At 34.4% G+C, this 15,695-nt stretch overlaps 1 protein-coding gene across 2 annotated transcripts in view; it reads left to right on the forward strand.

Moving 5' to 3' along the window:
* by (focal adhesion protein tensin) overlaps positions 1–15,695 on the forward strand; it is a 779,028-nt gene that overhangs the window by 233,538 nt on the left and 529,795 nt on the right. The window lies entirely within an intron of this gene.

Consider the following 15,695-nt stretch of genomic DNA (forward strand, 5'->3'; position numbering starts at 1 on the left):
TATGGCAAGCAATAGGTCACAAAGGATATTTGATGAAACATCTTCGCTTTGATTGCTCGTACTGAAAAATAGCATTTTGCAGATCCGACTTTTTTAATAGGGAGCGACGAAAAGACAGTTACTTATTGAATAATCAATTTTTAATACCATGATAATATTTAGGCTAGTAATCAATTTATAAATTTGCAATAAAATATATTATTATTTCAACTTAATGGACAGCCAAAGCCAAGCAAATAAAAAGTAAAAAAGTAAAAAAGTATATAAATAAAAAATAAAGATTTCAATCTACGTAGTTATGTTTAGTCAATAATTCAATATCCCAATTCTTACATCGGATATAATAACGGATAAAAAGGAAGTCTTAGAAATTAATAGGTACTTATAAAGTTATGGCCAATTCACAATAATTATTGTTGAAAGATCAATCGATGTAGGTATGAGTCAGAGTATGGAGCTAATAGGTTGATCAAGTGGCTGACATCCATTTTTTTCTAAAAACAAAAATCTGTCAATACAAAACCTCCACTCTGTGGATGCCCATAATATGGCCTTATTAGGATCGGACATATTATAATAATTAATATTAATGAATAGAAGAAGCAGTGAAATCATTACAAATAGATATTAAAGAGAAATTTCAATATTGACCCATATAACTTGCATTTGAAAAAAAACTTATTATTATAACATATACAATATTATTTTTAGTCAAAAATCTCACATCAGATACCCACCCACTCAATACTATCAAATGTCCAGAAAAAGGAAATGTCCCTTTTATCTAGATGCAACCGAACCATTGTATTTGCAGGATCACAATCGCAATACCCAACTAACGAGTCTGGAGTTTTTTCCTTTGAGTATTATCCACATAATGAATCTTGTTAAACTCTTCAAATATGAATCCATACGAAGCATATTGTATCCTATTATCCAATTCTAAACTATGGATACAATAGATTATATATATTTTTAATAATTATAATAAATTATATTATCTAATTTTGATATTTATATGTTATAAGAGGAGATATATGTATATATCACAGGAATTCTAAAGTTAAGCCGTCTGCTCGAGGTCGCAAATTCAAACAAAATTCGTTAATGAATTTCAACCGACTAAATTCTCTTTGGGAGGTCCAATTTCGGAGATAGCGATTTTAAATTGCCTTCTCAATACAATGTTTATTAAGAGATTTCACTTACTGATACAATTGTCATATCGTATCATAATGAAACGAAATTTAACTGGATTTATACAGAATTAATTATTGTTTATATTTTTTTTCAGTTTCAGCTTTAGTTTCGGTGTCATTTTGTTTATTTGATTTTATCAACTAGTTAGCTATATTCCTATTGAAGCAACGATAAATCAACACTATAGCAAAACTATAATACAAGGCCTTCTATAGTCAGGCGCGGCACTGAACCTGCAAGTTACGATGGCGGTAGGTACTAGTTTATTATTAATAACCATGTCGTTGCTTTTTCGTACAAGGTGGTTGTTAGTAATTTGAACAATCACAAACACCCTGGCTTTGAGAAAATCACATAAATACAGTGGCGGCTCGACGACTTTCTAGGTGGTGGGGTTTAGCCATTAGTTATTATATATACATATATACCTACCTACTTTCTCATATTATATATAAATAATATGATTATCTGACTATGACGATTAGTCGTCACTTAATCACATCGAAAAAGCGTGCTTAAAAATATTAACTTAATTAATACCTATTAATAATTATTATAGATTTACCATTATCAGTTTCGAACAACGACGTACAGCGAGCGTTTTTACTCACCGTGGGGTCATTTGATTCGCTCCCCAGTATGATAAAATAAATTAAATAGTTAATTTAATCACGTAAATAAGTATGTATATTGTGACAGTGATAAAAAGATCGAACTTGTATTTTTGACATATCGATGTGGGGATGGTCCCTACGAACCCTTAATGTAGAGCCGCCCCTGCATAAATATGTGTGCTCACCGGGACGAACCCAGAGCTCCCGGATAGAAGACCAGCGACATACGCAGTGCGCCACGAGAGCAGCCTTGGTAGTACTAGTTATTGATTACACCTGTTCACAGTAATTAATGAAGATTTTCGATTGTATATTTCGTTCAAAATAATCAATGTATAATATATTATAATGTTGTGGGTCCCAGATTCAAATCCTGGGTCTGGCAAATACACATACGTATGGTTTTTCAATTTGTGTTGTAAGTCAGAGTATGGACGTAATAGGTTGAGCAAGTGGCTAACATTAATTTCTCGTAAAAAGAGAAATCTGTTAATACAAACCTTCACTCTGTGAAGGCCCGTATTATGATCATCTTGTAGGATCTGACATGGTTAAAAGAAAGAAAAGAATGGAGAATTTATTTCATAGTGAACTTACTCTTTTACGTTCGAAGTATGACAAATAATTCTAGCACTATGATCTAAGAGCGGCATGCATAATCTAAGATTTCGATCCTAAGGATAAGTCGCCGAAAAGCAAGACTTAACTATAGACAATCCTGAGTATAGAGTTAAGGAATCCTTAACCATAGACCACTTTTGTTATGAACACGCTCCCTTCTGTATTACCATCTACCACTGACAGCTGCTGTCAAAATAAATTCGCATGTCTATAAAACAGTCCATACACTCAAATTCATTTAACAATGTATCTCAATATGGATATTGATAGTGTTAATTCGTTTGGCATGTACTTGCAGAATATTATTTTACTTTTATACGCCAGCCCGCAGAAATACAAAATGCCAGGTGAAGAATGACACTTGACGCTAGTGTTACCATGTTAAAAAAATATCTTGCGGTGCCTGTGGAATCACGTATAATGACTTATAACGGAAACATATGAGTATTATAATTAAATATTAATATGTATTTATAGTTATTGGATTTGTAAAATGCAGTTGTCATAGTTTTGTCATCGTTTAACAATTATAAAATAATTTACCTAAACTATAGGAAAGAGAATTTTTAAATATTGTATTATTTTCAATAGAAATGATCTTAACTAAGGACAATGTTTCTGCATAGTGTTTTCTGTATGGTGAAGCAGGCTGGTATGGCGAAAAAGTATGGTGAGGCGGGCTGGTAATCAAGTTGCGGCAAAATTTCCACGTTAACATTATATTATATGGGTACATTATAATGACCAAAGTAAATCCTCCTTGATGCCGTGAATTTTACTTATTGCGTCGCTATTTCTCGTAAGTTGTCGGCTATTGTTGGCCTGCTTCATTCAGTTGTATGAGAAAGCCGATTCCTTGCCCCTATTTTTATTTAATACCTCTATGACTTACACTGATTAAACACTTTTTTATTTTAGGCACAGGGGGGTTTCAACTTAAATAATTACAAGATAAAAAGAACTTTTTATATACCACGTTTTTAAATTTTCTGTTGAATCATATAACTTGATAATTCTATGTATTAATAATTTAGGACAAATAAGGCAATTGTCAACAAATCATTTTTTTGCTATTTTGCAACACACAAACAAATATAAAATACTGAAATGTCATTTTGATTTCCATAGTAACGCACGTATATATTAATAATTTAGTTGTTACGACCACCCCCTTAGCAACCAATAATAGTGTATTCGATTACAGATTTCTTCCGAAATAACTTTTCATACAAAAGAGAATTAACTGAAAATTAATTCAATTCTACTTAAAGATGGCTAAAAGTATTAAAATAATGCATTGGCATCGTGTTCTGATATATTCTAAAAGTTTCAAATATCTAGCTAGTCGGGAAGTCAGTTAAAAATCGATTGCAAGATTTGTACCGGACAAAGAACCATCGAAGAATACGAGCTAAGAAAAACGTTGTAAAGTAGGTAGCAAAATGAAACACATTAAATTCGCTCTAGCTAAATCAGATATTAAACATGTCTCACCTATTAATAAGCCTAAAATATTAGATAATACGTAAAATCCTTAGTAGAGGTGATAAACTAGTACATAAGCCGCCTTGGGGGAAAAGTGGTTCACGTGCTGCGTATCCCGTGGAAATTTGACAAATTTTCCCGACGTGATGCTGTTATCCCGCTAACGATATGTAAATCATAAAATATTTCACGCTTGCAATTTTCACTACACGAGTGAAATGCTTTGCGAGTTCAAGAAAACTTGCTCCATAGTTGGATAGGTATTTTAATATTAAGTTTACAGTGGATGCACGCTTTGCATCAAATTTGCATTTTTCAGTAGATACTAACGGTGACTTTCTTTAACGCAAATGATGCAATCGATTCGTCAGAAGATTGTAGGGAGGACCTCGAAACTATATTAACATCTATCGGGTGCATGGCCCCCACATCCTGAAGCGGGCCCCGAGGCCAAGATCTTTGTCGCCCCCCCCCCTACATATTGCTAGGGTTAAAAGCAGTGTGACGCTCTACAGAAACTTTTTCAAATGGTGTTCCAGTAAAAATTAAGGGCATTCAGTGTATTTTTAGCGATTATATGTATTTTTCAATAAATTCACTTGAGTTATAAAGTTTTCGAATATCGACACACAATAATCAAAATTTGCATCACATATTGAAAAATGTTATCGAATATAGTCTTTAAGTAAAATAGCGCGTGTTTATCTCACTTATAAGATGACGCGCCACGCGGCCCCCCCAGAGCCCCCAGGCTAGAGCCCTTTCACCCCCCCCCCCACCCCTTGTGGGAGCCATGATCGGGTGATAGATTAAAACACACGTCGCCGAATAATCAGTGCAATTAATAGACGTTGTCCATCCACGACGATGTAAATACTAATTAAATTTATTTCGTTATATAATATAATAAGATTATAGTTCGAAATATCCTGATTAACCAGGGTTAATGGTGGGAAGAGGCGGCACGGATATACGAAAAACACGGATAGTCCGAACTATGGTGTTTTCTTTTTAATGTACTACATTTATTATACATTTCTAAAGCAGACAATTATTATTTTAACATGTTTTATACTCATTATTTATTAAGAAAATCTGTGGTTTTGGTTTGTTTGCAGGAATCTTTTAATGATTTTGTAATATCAGTTCGAATTATCCTAAGAGCTGCCATATCATTGTATAGGTACACCGTATTGTGCACGGATAATCCGCACACGGATAATCGGGAGTTTACTGATATATATAATATCATGGTTAAAATCAATAGTGAAACAATAAAGTCAACTTTTTTTAAATAAAATAAGTGCAAAATCAAAAATTTGTAGTTATACTTAAAAAAATAAATGTTTATTCTTTTATTGTATTAACTGTCAATTCATGATGGTAAATGATAAAACGCAAATTTTATCGTACTGATTCTACTTTTATTAAATATAACTGGACCGGTTTCGTCTGCCTCAAAGAGACATTTTAAATTACAAGAATATGTCGTTGCACATATTATTATGTACAACATACAGAGATTTATACGAAACAAATTTAAAAAGCGACAAAAACATTCACAAATACATTTAAATAGATTATCTTTACAATCACATTTAGGTAATTATATGAATAGATTGAATATTAATATTTCATACTGAATCTAAAACCAAAAATCTTAATTACTAATTAACATAAAATAACAAATAATACAAGAACATTATAAAGAAATTACTACTTAATCACAAACCCGTTTGGTATATCAGAAGACAGTAACTTATTAAATAATCAATTTTAATACCATGATAATATTTAGGCTAATAATCAGTTTATAAATTTACAATAAAATATATTATTACAACTTAATGAACATTCGAGCAAATAACGGAACTGTATCAATTCTTACAGAAAAAATATAAAAAAAATAAAGATTTATAACGTAGGTACAATCTGTGTAGTTATCTTTAATCAATAAGTCTATATTCCGATTATTATGTCGGATATAATAACGGAAAAAAGGAAATCTTAGAAATTAATAGGTACTTATAAAGTTATGCCCAATTCACAATAAATTATTGTTGAAAGATCAATCGAATGTTGTGTCCTCCCGAATATACGTCGTCACCTCAATACTACAACTAAACAACTTGATTTTCACTGTTTTTGAGATAGTTATTGAATATAATTCTACATTATTTCCTTCTCTACAAAATGGTATAACAAGGTAAGTCAGAAGTTAATTGGAACAGTATTAATTTTGTGTTTGAAAATATTAGATGACTTTAAAACCATGAATGCATTAAATAAATAAAATTATATATGTATCTACAATATTTTTTCATACAATTGAACATTATTTAATTGTTACCAATTAGACAAGCACTATTTTCCATTTTTATTTTAAATAATTATAACCTAGATATATTATGTTAATCAAGTAAAGTTTAAATTAAATTTTCCCAACAATGACCAAATCAGAGTTATGTAGTTGTAGTATTGAGGTGACGATATAGGTATATTATCAATATTTCCTAAAATGTTGATATTTTTAAAATCATTGTGTCTATTATATTATATATTATTAAAAAATTTCAGAGGTGTTTTTTTTACCTGATATTTTTTTCAGTGATAAAAAATATTCATGAAATACCTACGGTGAAGTGTTGAGAATCTAGAGAGCGACGCAACCGCCATAAGTGGCATAATTAATTGTCCAAGACGTCGACATCCATCCACACGATAAGGTAAAGGCCGCCGGTGGAAATTTTTACCATAGTTTTTGGCATTCCCACAGAAAAGTTATATTCCCTTGGCATTCCTTATGTCCAGACCAAGATATATTGGTTCGCTGAACAATGAAAGTTCTTTCAAGATTGCCAACGAACATTTTAATATGTCCAGATACAACTGTCTATGTGGTTTTGTATTCCGACGCGGATAAAACCATTGGGTAAGCTTATAGCCTAGTCTTACACAAATGCACGTGCACAACCATTTTTTTTGTGCACGTGCCTTAGCGGTCGTCCACACATTGCTATAAAATAGTTTGGACAATCCATATCGTACAAATTTGGCCGCTTTTATAAAATTAAAACAAAGTTTCACAACACCACGAGTCGCTGCTTCCGATGAAACAGTAAAAAAACCAGAGAATATTAGGTAGGTACCTACCACTCTTTTTTATATTACGAGTACATTTTCACATGTTTTATATCCATGGCAGAATATAAAAAAAACATTAACATACAATATAAAAAAAATTGTAGGTATTTTTTTACAATGTTTATTTATTTATTTGCCCCAAGGGCGGGCACACATATTTTTGTTCTCTCCAAATATACAATTGTGATTAGAGATTATCAAATTGATTCCTGACCAATACACCAGTCAGTTTTTGATAGACCATGGTGGATTGGCTGCCAAGCTCTATGAGCTTGGACTTGTTACCCGGCCAACATGTCCACGTGGAGGAGAACTACAGGATGCAAACCACGTCCTCTGGGAATGTTCGAGGATGTGTTGCGAGAGGTAAGAGATGCTTAAGTCGATCCAACCAGCTGTTGGGCCCATCGGGCCGTCCGACCAGGTCGCCACAAAGGCCAATAATATTGCATTTACATAATTTGCGGCGTCTTATTGCGGACGGTATATCTCTTCACATAGTTTTGTTTATCTGTATTGTTTTAGCTTTGTTTTTTGTATCTTATATATCATTAAATTCATTTATTTCTGTTAAGTCTCCGTGCGTTTCTCTCCCGTGGCACTTTTTATAAATTACGTCTTTCAGTACCTGAGACATTACCAGGCGTAAACAACTGCTGATGTTTCACATCCAAACGTAGGGCTTCGTGAATCGTGATACGCTCGATTAAGACCGAGTGTGGTGCGGGGCGGGTTGGTTTGGAAGGTCTAAACTCTAAACATACCCAATAAGTAGTATTGCACTGAATTTGATTTTTGTTTTAAAAGGATATTAACTTTGCGTTAAAAAGTAAATGAATGTAATACCAAATCACTTGTTTTCATACTACAATCAACTGGATTAGCCATGTGTCAAAATTTTAACAATCGGCTCCCGCCAACTGCTGGGAATATACGGATTCATACCATCGCGTGTGATTCAGACAATGACATTAATATGGACGAATCATCTGGGAAAAAAAATGACACTCACTTCATTGTCGGGTCTGCCGAATGGCATAATCTGTTCTAACGCCATTACAATAAAGGTGATAATGCTATAAATTCCTGATACTTTTTGTTGGGTCTGCCGAATGGTTCGGCTCGCTTTCGCTCAAATGAACATTGACATTAGAAAAACTGCTCTAACGCCATTACAATACAGGTCATATTGCTATAAATTCCCGATGCGTGATATCGCGTAATGGAAATTGCGTGACGTCTACCTATACATGCAAATGCGCGAATTTACTTGCTAGCTACTGTATTGAGTGCGTCGTTCATTAATAATGTCATTGAATTCAGGCGATAATTCCAAAATAAGTGATTATGATTACGATTTCATACTTTAATACATAAATATTATTTGTTATATGATTATAATATGACAAATTCTCATATTAATTTCGCGTAAAACAAAATAATAACGTGCACGAGATAAATACTGACAAGTCAGTCGCAATAAATCACGATTAATACATAAATAAGCAAGTGAATAAATTGCATGACTTTGTGCAATGAGTAATGACTAATGAATATTAATCATATATGAATAAAAATCGATGGTAGCAATAAAAATCCGCAACTAATTATACAATTGCTTGGCAACTAATAATCTGTCAACATAGTTAATTATGGCGTGCTAGTCCTATTATTAAATTAAATCGATGGCAACACCTACCTAGTGAAACTATAAGTTTGAAATACATGCAAATCGTATGCAAAATACAAATTTGTTACTGGGCATTACTGTTCTGTTCATTTGAAAAGTTTATTATCCATAAACTTTCCGGTTCCTGTTTTAATACATTTATGGGTGTAAAGTTTGGGTACGCCACTGAATATTAATTTGACAATGTATTAATTGTTGACGCCATTGTACGATTCAATCAATAAGTAATAAAATAAAAAGATATTTTCAAAATATTTAATGGGATCAAAACGTCATAAAATAGGAACATGTTGAATTAAGGCCTTGTCCAGATGGCGCTATTTGACTCGTGCGTTCTCCAGGTACAAGTGACCTAATTGAGTCGTCCACGTGTACTCGCGGGGTAATTTATTTTAGGTATGGTCCAAATATTGAAACTCGATTTGATATAAATAAAAAGGATTTCAAGTTAAGTATATAAAAATCGATGTTTTTTAAAAAAGACATAAAAAAATATTAAAACGATGAATTAGTCAAAAATCTAAACGGTCAAAAATTGAAAACTTAATAAACTAAATTTAATATCTAATAAATATGACCATAATAAAAATTGTAAGTTTATCTTTGAATTAAAAAAAAAATCTTTATGATGTTTTCAGATACATATTTATTAATTTATACAGTTGAAATTGTAAATTATCAAAAAAAAACTCAAATTGCAAGCTTCGTTTTTTTGCGCTAGGTTCTCTGCTGGCATGCCTCTCCCCTTAAAGCAGTATTTTTAACCTTATTTCTAAAACGGCACACTTGATCCTCTATAAAATTATTGCCACGGCTCACCAAACATTGACATTATATAATTAGACGTGCCGTTCCTTACAATTATAACATAACTACGGCCAACACGGGTCGACCAGGACACGGCATGATTGTGCGGGAGCGACATAAACGAAGCAATCACTGTCGATACTCGAAAGGTGGGAACGATTAGTTTTCTGATTGATTGTCGTGCTAAACTGATACAACGAATAACTGTCATGGTGTATGGATTTTTATGTTATTATTACTCTTTGCAACCTTAGATTATGTTTGCAACTTAGGAAAACTTAAGAAAATTTTCACAGTGGTTTAAGAACACTGTCTCAAACGGTACACCAAACGAATGCCATTATACCCTTCTGTTATTTTACAGTAAGAAAATTTTCAGCTGAAAAAATAAAGTAGGTAAGTACTTACCTATGTATTGTGTTATCATTATATTACAATGGCCCTCCAACAAGAGCGAAAATAATTAATTATGATAATATTTATGATGGTATAATTTTCTATGTAGCTTACTTAAAATTTTATTAAAGATATCAGCTTACGATTGGTTGTATTTATTTTTTTAAATTTCGTTTAAAAAAATACTAATTTTGAAAAGTCGTCGCTTGGGAAAAGATAGTGTAAAGTCATTATGGTTACATGAACAAAACAAAATTCATATCAGTAGCGAATACTCCATAGTGGGTGATTATTTTTAATTAAAATGCATTTAAACGTATTTAAATAATAACTTAATATAATATACATCATATACTAGGTATATGCGATAGCTAATAAAGAAACGCCATGTGTAACACGTAGTGTTTTGTACAATCACTGTACTGTCCACATATGGTTTATGGTTTTCCTTTTTAATTTTTGCGATTCATTTACCTAGTATAATATGAGGTAAAAGAGAAACGAGGGGCACATTGCTCGCCGAAAGGACGGCCGCTGGACAAATGCCGTCATCCAGTGGTACCCAAGGGGCACGAAATGGCCACAGGGTGGCCCTAAAAGCCGCTGGATTGACGAACTGGTAAAGTTCGGCGGAAATACGTGGCAGCAAACGACACAGTACCGAGAGAGTTTGGAAGAAGCTTGGGGAGGCCTTCATCAAGTAGTGGATTGACCCCGGCTGATGATGATGAAATAATAACTTCGTTATTTTATGTTCTACAAAAATAGACGGTCTGTATGATTGCCTGCTTGCATAACTAGACCGACACGTATGTGAAACTAAATACGTAACCAGCATATAACACTATATAATAGAGTAATATAATAAAAAAAACTCCAAGTTATTTATAACATTTCACGCATACAACACACGTATTGTAAAAACATATACAAACAATGTGAAACCCAGTCTCATACTATCACGTAACCTGAGGCTGTATGTGTTTAAGCCTAACGGGCCCTTTGGAGCTAATAGCGATGTATTTTGTTTTATAAATACATTCCTATATACATTCATTTAGGCGCGCTGAGCTCCACCAGTATAAGTTGTCGTTGTAGAGTGGGGGCGCCACATGCTAACATTTGACATAATATTATAATTCAATACTTTTTTATACTGTGATGAACTTAGTTCTAAGTTTGAACACTGGATTATTTATGATGGTATATCTATAATTATCTTCCGATCTCCCCTGATGACTCTCAGTGTTAGCAAGACTCTCTGTTTGCCACCAGGCCACTGCTTAAAATTTTTCATAATAATAATCACTAACAACAAAATGGCTAATCTTATTCAAATTAATTGAATATTGTCGGCATCGTAACAAATTCTTTGTTTTAATAATAAATATAATTATGTAAATAAATTCTTCAGCGGCAAAACAATTTATATTCCCGAGTTACATCAGAAGGATAGCCATTTTGTTCCAATTTCCAGCCCAAAATGAGTCCTTTTCAAGTCGTATTATTAAATTAAAATAAATAGCCTCTCAGTTACGTGTCAAAATACTCCGATAGAAATCTCGCAAAGCCCGAGCGCGCTCCAATAATAAGCAATAATTGGGGGTGGGGTAGAGGGTGGAGACAATCATCAGTCATTCGGCCCTCACGGGCGAAACCTTTTTCGTGATGTTTTAACTTTCTCGTACAAGACTGCGTGCACCCCTGGAATGGGAAGTACTAATATGCCAGGTATGAGTCCAGAGAGATGCGCCCCAGTGACGTAACAAAATATTATATAATATGAAAAGAGGTATTTTTAAATTGACAACACAATCATAGGCCCCTCAAACCAATCCACCCCGCACCACACTCGGTCTTAATCGAGCGTATTACGAGGACCTACGTTTGGTGTGAATAATCATCCGTTTTTTTACGCCTGGTCATGTCTTAGGCGCAGATACCCAAGACTGAGGTCACCACGCTCTCAAGTGAGCTTTGACCGTGTTTACTGAGTTGACTTAAGTCAATAAATAGTTCAATATGAGAGAAAAGCATGGAGAACTAACATAAAAGAAAATTAATTTAATTATAATCATAATACAAAAACCAAGCTAAATAATATGGACAACAAAAACTATGTGAAGGCATCTTCACGTCCTCAATATGACGACGATTTTTTTTAAAATGCCATTATAAATTGGCCTTTTTATATTGACAATCAGTTATTCGTGTCCGGAAATTTGTACGTATGAAGTTGGCCGCATCACAGTTCACCGCGAGATATTGTATCGGAAACCGATGGCCTTATGGCATTGAGATCAAATTCATGTATAAATAAAACATTTAAAACACGTAATAATACCAACCGGAATACAACGGAAAGTCAGAACAAAATTGGTGGGTAGGTGGTGGTAAATAATAAATTAGAATATATCTCTATATATATAAAAATCTCGTGTCACGGTGTTTGTGGTCGCACTCCTCCGAAATGGCTCGACCGATTTTTATGATTTTTTTTATGAATATTTTTTAGGTATGAGAATAGGTCAACAAGTATATTTTATACCGCTAAGTGATTAGGGTATCTCTATCCAGAAAAAATTTCTTTTATTTTTTTGACAATTTTTTTTTGTATTTTTTTTATTATTTGGCATCAAAAAATACCTATAACAACAAATTTTTACCCTCCTAACCCCGCCCTCCTATTTTTAAATCGCGATTTTATTATTTTTGTATTAACAAATTTAACCGTCGTCCGTATTTCAAACAGAACGAAATTATTTATGTTGTTGAATGACAGATGGCGCTACGTCCGAGAAGAATTCAAGAGAAGCGTCGCTCATTTTCACATTTTGACAATTCATTCGGCATATCACAACGCAGTGAGTGCAAAATTTTGTACGATTTATTTTAATTTATCTATTTTTGTGTGCGTGTATTACAGTGCACAATGCCAGCAAGACGCAAGGGGGGCCATTTGGGCCGTCGAACGAATAAAGCAACAAACATGCGAAATAGTAGAGCAAAAAGAACAGGCGAACAAATCCAACAAGATAACAAAAACGTGCGTGTGAGCATGTCGCAATTGCGTGCATCTCAATCACAAGAGGCACGAGCTGTACGAAGTCAACAACGACAATTGGAACGGAGCCAAGAGCGCCGGTTCGCCAACAAGTACATCGAGCATTTACATCCGCTTCATTTCTTCGACTCGCATTCGAGTACGAGCCAGATATTGACTATTCCGCTCATCCGAAAGTGCTGATTGGTACTATGGACAAAGAATGTCCCCATTGTCATGCGCTCAAATTCAAACATGAGTCAGCCGGGATGTGTTGCGCATCAGGAAAAGTGCAACTAGCAGAAATTGAGATACCACCAGAACCATTGAACGGCTTGCTCATCGGCACGGTTCCAGATTCAAACCTGTTCCTGAAGTCCATTCGCACATTCAATTCATGCTTCCAAATGACTTCGTTCGGAGCAACATAAATAGTTCACAATACTGCGGCAAATGGTCAACAATCCCATTCTACGTCCAAAATCAAAGGCTAAGTATACCACAAAGTAGGCTCATTGCTGCCAATTCCAAACGAACCACATACATTTTTACAAATCTACTTCATGGGCGGTGAGGACATCAATCGTGTGGATGCACGTTGCGGCTACAATAACCTCAAACCTAATGCCAGGCGCATCGTCGGCGAACTGGACGCTATATTGAATGAGCACAATGAATTATTGAAATTCTTCAAAGCACACATGCACGAATTGCAAAGTGACAATCACGCTATTGTCATCAATCCTGATAAAGCTCCAGCTGGAAAGCACGTGCGTCGATTCAATGCGCCTGTTGTTGACGACATTGCTGGAATCATGGTTGGCGACCGCACATCGACGCGAGAAATCGTGATTCGAAGAAGAAACAATAATCTTGAGTTCATCGCTGACACACACCGTTTATACGACGCTCTCCGACATCCGCTAATTTTCTGGAAGGGACAAGACGGATATTGCACAAACATTAAACAACGAGATCCTGTCACAGGTAATTCATTTATTATGAACATCATTACTCATTTTGAATTGAGAAAATTAATGGTTGGTGTTTTTTTGTTTTTATCGGCGGTCATCGTCTACAGCGCTCCATTCCTCTTTCTGTCATAGATCCCATCCCCACACACTTACGATACATTCGTTATTTTTTATTTAACAACCAAAATATTCACTAGAAATAATGTATATGGCAGAACAACGTTTGCCGGGTCAGCTAGTTATCGTATATAATATTTAAATTTATAATTGTGAATGATTCAAAAGTAGGTGCTCGTAAGTAAGTATCAAATTAATGTTATTATTGAATGTAATAAAATTACACATAATCTTGAACTCGACAACCTCTTCCAATAAGAATGTATCTCTGCATTCGTTAAACTCTGCAGGCTCCAATGGGCAGGCCATGTAGCAAGAATGGACAGTGCTCAACTACCAAGGGGATCCTGGACACCAGATCCGATCGTTGAAGGGTCGATTGGCAGGCCCAGACTCCGGTGGTTGGACTGTCTCAACGGAGATGGTAGAGCGACAGGCTGGAGGGCAGGACATGGTTTTGATTCGAGCGGTAGGTAATTGATAATTGGTATTTCATTTAAGATCGAATCCGACCAAACACATTGATTTCGGTACTAATTTACATACTTAACAAACCACAATTATGTACATATATGATAAATATAGATGGTTATGGATTTGATTTTTAACTTATGGAAAGGGGCTCGAGGTTACAACACGCTCTATTGTCGCGAAAAAAAACAAACCTGGGGAAATAACATTTTTGTTACGGAAACTTGTTCGCGTTATTATTATGATCTAAGGACAACTGACCTCTCAGGTATAAGAATTCAGAAGCGCTGCTTATTTTATCGCTTTCACAAGCGGGCGGTCTTGCTAAAAATGCATGCATTTCAACCAAAAACCTAACCGGCTCTGCTTTGTTCAATCAATCACGCATTACAATAATATTATATTGGTTCAGACGTGTCACTGATGTATTGTTACGATGATATCACTATTTAAAATTTAAACTAAAAACTACAATGTTTTAAAATATATATCATATTATAAAAAATCGTACACACTGCCATTTTGGCAAAGTGGTTTTCTGTCATTCGTGAATCGGCCATCAGGTTTCGGCGAATTTTCTTCCGTAAGAGAATGTTTTAGTAAAGTTACTTAGTAGTTACCGGACACATGTTAATGGAATAACAATAGACGATGTTCCGCCACTGAATCCAGGGCTAGACCCCCGTGCCGGGGGGCCCAAGGGGTCTTCTCCGGGCAAAGTACCCGCTATCGTAGAGTATCCCACAGCGCGGTGGAGGAAGACAGACCCGGCGAAGAATGAAAATGAAACGACACGACTAAAACAGTAAAACAGTTGCTTCGGGACTGTTGACGTTCGCGGTCGTGTGTGCGTTGACGCGCTCTATTCTGGCGGCAAACAAAATATTGTATCGATGTTTTAAAAATATTTGGAAAAGTTTCTATGATTAATTGTTATTAATAAACCATTTCAGTGATGGATTATTAAACTTTTATACCGTAGTTTGATAGAAAAAAAACATTAACATTATAGTGTAAGAAAGTTAATAAAATATTTTTTGTAAAACTTGTGAGTGACAGTTTAAAAACAAAAATTCTATTTTTTCTAAATTCAATGAAATGAATATAAATCTACCTAAGAAGCTCTACAATAC

The sequence above is a fragment of the Rhyacophila brunnea genome, unplaced genomic scaffold (genome assembly GCF_057557595.1).
Source record: "Rhyacophila brunnea isolate RB1 unplaced genomic scaffold, BYU_Rbru_1.0 scaffold_5, whole genome shotgun sequence".
NCBI lineage: Eukaryota > Metazoa > Arthropoda > Insecta > Trichoptera > Rhyacophilidae > Rhyacophila > Rhyacophila brunnea.